The sequence below is a fragment of the Nicotiana attenuata genome, chromosome 8 (assembly GCF_001879085.1).
Source record: "Nicotiana attenuata strain UT chromosome 8, NIATTr2, whole genome shotgun sequence".
NCBI lineage: Eukaryota > Viridiplantae > Streptophyta > Magnoliopsida > Solanales > Solanaceae > Nicotiana > Nicotiana attenuata.
In genome coordinates, this window is record NC_031996.1 from 21,307,334 (window position 1) to 21,315,361 (window position 8,028).

Below are 8,028 nucleotides of genomic sequence, written 5' to 3' on the forward strand. Positions count from 1 at the left end.
TCCCGGGCCATGGAGCGTATGATAAGGGATTCGCAGGCCATGAAAATGATGTTCTCGGGCTATGAGGATGGTGCCTCCGAACCATGACGCCTTTGAATAATGATATGCAAAAGATTGAAAGAGATCCTCAGGCCATGACATGGTGTTCTCGGGCTATGAAGATGGTGCCTCCGAATGATGACGCCTTTGGATAAGTTGGCGATATTTCAGCCCATGAAGGATGCAGTATGAGGCGATCTTTCAGCCATGCAGATGCAGTATGAGGCGATCTTTCAGCCATGCAGATCCAGTATGTGGCGATCTTTCAGCTATACAATGCAGTATGAGGCGATCTTTCAGCCATGCACATGCAATATGTGGCGATCTTTCAGCCATGCAGATGGGATGGCAGAATAGTAGCCCTATGCAATGCGAATGCAGATGGAAACAACAATTAGTCTCGGAAGGCAGAATGGTAGCCTTATGTAATACAGATGCGGATGGAGACAGCGTTTAGTCTCGGAAGTCAGAATGGTAGCCTTATGCAATGCAGATGTAGATGGAGGTAGAGCTTAACCTCGGAAGGCAGAATAGTAGCCTTATGCAAGAAATAAAATAACAAATGACAGTGGAGTTTTCTTAGCTGAGAGCAGATTGCAGCGTTGTGATTATTGAGAGCATTGTGACTACGGAGCTTTACTGGTGTGTGCTGATAGCAAATGTTGGCAAGTGCGATGGTTCGGAGAGTCGTATTCTTGAACAATGTTTGTTCCATGGGTGTACAGTATGTTTAATGATTTCGCAATCCTAGTACCTGCATCCAAAGAAAAATCATGAGTTTTGTGAGGGGGAAGGTTAGTTCGTATCCCCGCTTGCTTTGCTTGACTCGTTCGGCATTGATCTGGTGATACCGTCTGTATCATTGGGGTAGCGTTGCTAAACAAAGCGGTTTCAATAACAAACATGCATGATTTTGTAAAAGTATGACATAAATGTATAGTTAAAAATAGCTTTTAGATGAGCCGACGACTGTGACGTGGTTCAGGACATTGCAATCTCTCCTGCTATGGAATTTTGAGGGTCCTCCTCAAAATTCTACCCCAGTTTGATAGGTTGACACTTCTGACTGCTGCTCGTGCGGCGATCGGCCGAAATCACTTCGGAATTTTGAGGGTCCTCCTCAAAATTCTGCCCCAGTTTCCAATTGCGGGGGAAAATGAAAATTTTATTCAATTGTGACCGAACCCATAGGGCTGCCTACGTATCCCGTCTTAAATGGGAATCAGGTCAGGCGTAGTTCAATTTACATCATATAAGGAAAGGATAAAGATTACACATAGTAACGCTTGACTGCATCTGAATTGATCGGCTTTGGCCAGACTTCTCCGTCCATTTCTGCAAGTATGAGGGCTCCTCCTGTTAGAACCTGGTGAACCATGTATGGACCCTGCCAGTTAGGAGAGAACTTCCCTTTGGCTTCATCTTGATGCGAAAAAATTTTCTTCAACACCAGTTGCCCCGGTGTGAACTGTCTTGGCTTGACTCTTTCGTTGAAGGCTTTGGACATTCTGTTCTGATAAAGTTGACCATGGCAAACTGCATTCATTCTCTTTCCGTCTATAAGGGCTAGTTGCTCATAACGACTTTTTACCCACTCTGTGTCGTCGAGCTCGACTTCTTGTATGATCCTTAGGGAAGAAATTTCTACCTCAGCGGGAATGACAACCTCTGTACCGTAAACCAGCATATAGGGGGTTGTCCCGGTTGATGTGCGGACTATGGTGCGATATCCCAGTAGAGCAAATGATAACTTCTCGTGCCATTGTCTATGCTTCTCTATCATTTTCCTCAATATCCTTTTGATATTCTTGTTGGCGACTTCTACAACTCCATTCATCTAAGGCCTGTAGGCTGTGGAATTCTTGTGTTTGATCTTAAAAGTTTCGCACATAGCTTTCATCAAGTCGCTGTTTAGGTTGGAGCCATTATCAGTAATGATTGACTCTGGAATTCTGAATCGACAAACAATGCGGTCGCGGACAAAGTCTGCCATAACTTTCTTAGTCACTGCTTTGTAAGATGCTGCTTCAACCCATTTGGTGAAATAGTCGATGGCTACTAGGATGAACCTGTGTCCGTTGGAAGCGGCAGGCTTGATTAGTCTAATAATATCCATTCCCTAGGCGGCGAACGGCCACTGTGAGCTTGTTGCATTAAGCTCGTTCGGAGGTACCTTTATCATGTCCGCATGTATCTGACAGCGGTGGCATTTCCGGACATACTAGATGCAGTCCATTTCCATAGTCATCCAAAAGTAACCAGCCCGGAGTATCTTCTTTGCTAAGACAAAACCGTTCATATGTGGACCCCAGGTCCCAGCATGAATTTCCTCTAGTAGCTTGGATGCTTCCTTTGCGTCGACACATCTTAATAATCCTAAATCGAGAGTCCTCTTATACAGGATTCCTCCGCTGTAAAAGAAGTTGTTGGACAATCTCCGAAGTGTGCATTTCTGAGTAGGATTTGCAAGCTCTGGGTACTCTCCTTTAGGCAAATATTCCTTGTTATCATGAAACCAAGGCTTTCCATCTGCTTCTTTTTCAACATGCGCACAGTAAGCTGGCTGAATATGGATTTTCACCGGAATGGGATCAATGAAATTCTTGTCTGGATGCTGTATCATAGATGATAGGGTAGCCAATGCATCGGCGAACTCATTCGGGATTCTGGGAACGTGTTGGAATTCCGTCTTCGTGAACCTCATTCTCAATTCCTGTACGTGGTGCAAATACGGGAGTATCTTGGAGTTCTTGGTTGCCCATTCTCCTCGTACCTGATGTATAAGTGCATCTGAATCTCCAATCACTAGCAACTCTAGAACGTTCATGTCAATAGCCATTTTGAGGCCTAAGATGTAGGCTTCATACTCGGCCATATTGTTGGTGCATGGGAACCTGAGTTTGGCAGACACCGGATAATGCTGACCGGTTTCTGATATTAGGACTGCTCCAATGCCAACTCCTTTGAAGTTTGCTGCTCCTTCGAAGAACATTCTCCAACCGTCATAGGATTCCGCAATGTCTTCTCCTATGAATGATACCTCTTCATCAGGAAAATACGTTTTCAAGGGTCCGTATTCTCCATCCACGGGGTTTTCAGCAAGGTGGTCTTCCAGTGCCTGTCCCTTGATCACTTTCTGAGTCACGTAAATAATGTCGAACTCACTCAACAGGATTTGCCACTTGGCTAGCTTGCCAGTGGGCATGGGCTTCTGAAAGATGTACTTCAAGGGATCCATTCTCGATATGAGATATGTAGTATAGGCACAGAAGTAATGTCTCAGCTTCTGAGCTACCCAAGTCAAAGCACAACAGGTGCATTCCAATAGAGAATACCGGGCCTCGTACGGGGTGAACTTCTTGCTGAGGTAATAAATGACTTGCTCCTTCATTCCTGTTTCATCGTGCTGCCCTAGGACGCAACCGAAAGCTCCATCTAACACTGCAAGGTAGAGTAATAAGGGTCTACCTGGCTCAGGCGGGACTAAGACTGGTGGTGTTGACACGTACTCCTTGATTTTGTTGAAGGCCTTTTGGCAGTCATCGGTCCATTTGGTGGTGGCGTCCTTCTTTAGCATCTTAAAGATAGGCTCACAGATAACTGTAGACTGTGCTATGAATCGGCTGATGTAGTTAAGCCTTCCCAAGAAACTCATCACATCCTTCTTGTTCCTTGGCGGTGGTAGCTCTTGAATGGATTTGACTTTTGATGGATCCAGTTCTATTCCTCGGCGGCTCACAATAAACCCAAGCAATTTCCCTGCAGGAACCCCAAATGCGCACTTTGCGAGGTTTAGTTTTAGGTTGTATCTCCGCAGTCTATTGAAGAACTTCCTCTGATCTTCTATGTGGTCAGTGGCCTTCTTGGACTTGATAATAAAATCATATAGGTGACCCTTGCATTCTTCTGGCTAAATGGCATCATCTTGTAACAGTACATTCCACACGGCGTAATAAAAGCCGTTTTCTAAGCATCTTCCTCTTCCATCCAGATCTTATGATAACCAGCGAAGCAATCTACGAATAACTGTAGCTCACGCTTGGCGCAATTGTCAATCGGGATGTGTAGATTTGGCAAAGGGAAGTCGTCTTTCGGACATGCCCGATTGAGATCCCGGTAGTCGACACAGATTCTGACCTTCCCATCCTTCTTCGGCACTGGCACAATGTTGGCTAACCATGTTGGGTACTCAACCACCCTAAGAACCTTGGATTTGATCTGCTTGGTGACTTCTTCCTTGATTTTCAAACTCATATCAGGCTTGAGCTTTCTGAGCTTTTGCTTTACCGGTGGACACATTGGATCGGTTGGCAGTTTGTGAGCTACAATAGACGTACAAAGACCAGTCATGTCATCATACGACCAGGCGAATATGTCCTCATACTTCTTTACAAATTCTGTGTATTCTTTCTTCTCCGATGGCGGTAGGTGAATGCTGATTCGCGTTTCCTTGACGTTTTCTGCATCTCCAGGTTGACAATTTCGGTCTCGTCCAGGTTGGACTTAGGTATGTTCTCAAAGTTCTCAACTTCTTTGACAATCTCGTCAGGTATGTCGTCTTCCTCTGAATCTATGTCCGTTTGTTGCATTGTCTCATTGCATGTCACAGTCATTGGTTCATCAAGACAAGTAATAGTAATGTTGTATAGGTAAAACAATGAGAGAAAACGATAGCAATAAATATTAATTCATAAGAAAAGTCAAAAATGCTTTTAAACATCGAAGATCTTATTGCGGGAATTGAAAAATGCGAAAAGAAAATCATTTAGTAAATAAAACAGTGAATAATGCTTGTTTTAGCCTTGCTACCCCATGGCTCGTCGGGCTCTGGTTGTCCTGATGGTCCAATTCTTGAGATGTGCCCCTCTGCTCACGGCCTGTATGGAAGGGCCTTCCTCCCCCTCCTCCTTAAGAATAACGCAACAGTCCATATTATTGTCCTCTAGAAATAAGTTTTTCACTGCTGCAAGTGCTTCTTCTTCATTCGACCCATAAATAATGTCGGCCTGTTGGAAGTTCTGCTCTAGATGCGGTATTGGCTGCTCCAGTGGGTAGTAAGGACCGCGCCATGGTGGTGACCAGCTATTGAATTCTTCCCATGTGTATTCATATCCCAAACCGAAGGTGGTGCCATGTTTCTTGAGTTTTATGGGTTTAGAGATTCCTTGCCCACTCCAACTCAGTATACTCTCGATTTTGCTATCCCACCATTTGTCTTTGTCGATAGCATTGACCCGTTCAATGTGGTGGTAAGTTTCCCCACCCAGCTTCCTTCTTCCCTCGATTGCCGGAATAGTCTGGCGACTGTATATAGGGTTATTACCGTCGCCGTGAATGATCACTTCCCGGTGATTCCATTCGAACTTTACTGCCTAATGTAGCGTTGATGCTACGGCCCCAGCAGCATGGATCCATCGCCGTCCCAGCAGCAAGTTGTAAGATGCTGGTACATCTATTACCTGGAAATCAACCTCGAACCAGGTTGGTCCCATCTGCAGGCATAGACTAATCTCACCGATGGTGGATCTCTGAGAACCATCGAAGGTTTTCACATTGATTGCTCCATCCTTTATCTCATTTAGCCCTTTGCCCAACTTCTTGAGTGTTACCAGCGGACAAATGTTAAGACTGGAACCTCCATTGATCAAGATCCTGGTGATGAAATAATATTCGCGTGCACGGTGATGTGCAGTGCTTTGTTGTGCCCCAGCCCTTCAGGTGGCAGCCCGTCCTTATAGAAGGTGATCTTATGGCTTTCCAGAACTTGTCCTACCATATTAGCCATTTCCCCGCTAGTGATGTTATTTGGTACATACGCTTCATTCAGCACCTTCAATAGAGCATTCTTGTGCGTCTCAGAATTTTGCAGCAAAGAGAGAATGGATATTTGTGCTGGCGTCTTGTTTAACTGGTCGATGACCGAATATTCCTTGGCCTGTATTTTCCTCCAAAGGTCGTCCGAACCTGTCTCGATGAGGGGCGTCGGTTGGAGGCCTGCTTGCTTGATTCAGCCAGATGCTTAGCGGTATAGACTCTACCATTTCTTGTCATACCCTGTGCTGCGACAGTTTCTTCAATCCTGACCTTGCCCTTCCTTCTCGCCTCGGCTGTATAGTCCCAGGGTATACCATTTGTATAGAAGGGTCGCATGGTTGACATCGCCATTTTGAATGGAACATGCGCCTTGGGTGGCAAGACTGCAACCTCAAATGGTGCAGGTGCATTTGTTGAAGACACGAATTCAACCTCAATTGGTACCGGTGTTTTTGCGGGTGGCGCTGCTTCAAACTCAAGAGGTATAGACATATTCACCTCAGCGTCTTCAGAAGGTTGGATCTGGACTATGATCGGTTTGAGAGTAATTGCCGGTTTCTTTGGGTTATCACCTTCTGCGATCAACCCAATTGATCCCTTGGGATCCCAGTCATCTTCTACTTCAATCATGTGGATACCTCCACCCTTATGGTCTGGCAGAGGATTGTTGCGGACGTTTGGAGTGGGTTCTTTTGCCACAATGATCTTGTTATCAATCACAGATTGTATCTTGTCTTTCAAAGAGCGGCATTCATCGATGGGGTGCCCTTTCATGCCAGAGTGGTATGCACAGGACTTGTTTGGGTTAACCCATTGAGAAGGATTCTCAGTGGTTGCAGAAGGGATGGGGGTGACATAACCAGCAGCTTTGAGCCTCTCATACAGCTGGTCGATGGTTTTGGCGATGGCGGTATATTTTTTTGGAGCTCTGCGATCAAAATTAGGTTGAGGTCTAGGGAAGTTTTGGCGTGCAGGGGGTGATTGATAATGGGATGGTTGAGCATTATAAGTTTGGTAGACATGAGCGGGTTGGGAGTATCTTGGTGAAGTAGGTTGATATGTAGGAGGTGGAGATGATTGATAAGCTGGTGGCGGAGCTTGGTACGAGGGTGAGGGTGCTTGGTAATTCGGGGTTGGCTGGCATGTGAGTGGAGGTGTTGGGTAAGTTTGGTACTTGAGAGGAGACTTGGTCCTTTGTGCGACCATCACGGCCCCTACGTCCCTTTTCTTGGACACACCACCGGACTGTAAAGCCTTATTTGTAGCTTGCAAGGCTTTGAAATTTGTAACTATACCACTTTTAATACCTTCTTCAATTCTTTCACCTAATTTGATAATGTCGGAGAACTTGTGGTTCTCAATCATCATCAGCCGTTCATAGTACTGCGGGTCCTGAGCCCGAACAAAGAACTTGTTCATTTGCTCCTCTTCTAAGGCGGGTCTGACCTTAGCAGCTTCGGACCTCCAGCGAGTAGCATACTCGCGAAATGTCTCCGTGGGCTTCTTCTTCAAATTCTGGATATAGAACACGTCTGGTGCGTTCTCTGTATTAAACCTGAATCTGTCCATAATGTCAGATGCCACGCCCACCCAGCTTGACCACTTCTTGGGATCTTAGATGATGTACCAAGATAATGCATCTCCTTTCAAACTCCTCATGAACAGCTTCATGCGGATCCTTTCATCCTTCCCTACTCCAACCAGCTTGTTGCAATATGTCCTCAGGTGGACCCTTGGATCACCCGTACCATCAAACATTTCGAACTTAGGAGGTTTATACCCCTCAGGCAGTTCGACATCAGGTTGAATGCAAAGGTCCTCATAGCTCAGCCCCTCGACTCCTTTGCTTCCCTCGATGCCCTAAATCCAGCCGGTCAGTTTCTTAAGTTCCTCGGCCAAGTTCCTAATAAGCAGATCCTTTTCATCAGACTCAGGTGTGTTTGAGATAGGTTGGGCGGAGTGTGGCATGGCTTCCACATAGATAGGATTATTATGGTGGCCTGGTGTATGGGTGTTTGTGGAGTTCTGAGGTTCTGGGATGAGTAGTGGGGTGTTGTTTGGGGTATGGCAGGTATTACATTGGTTCATTGGTGGAGTAGCATGATGATGAGGTGCAGGATGATTCTGCTGTTTTGGGATATTTTGAGGAGGTGTAGGGTTTTGAGCGTTGGGGAA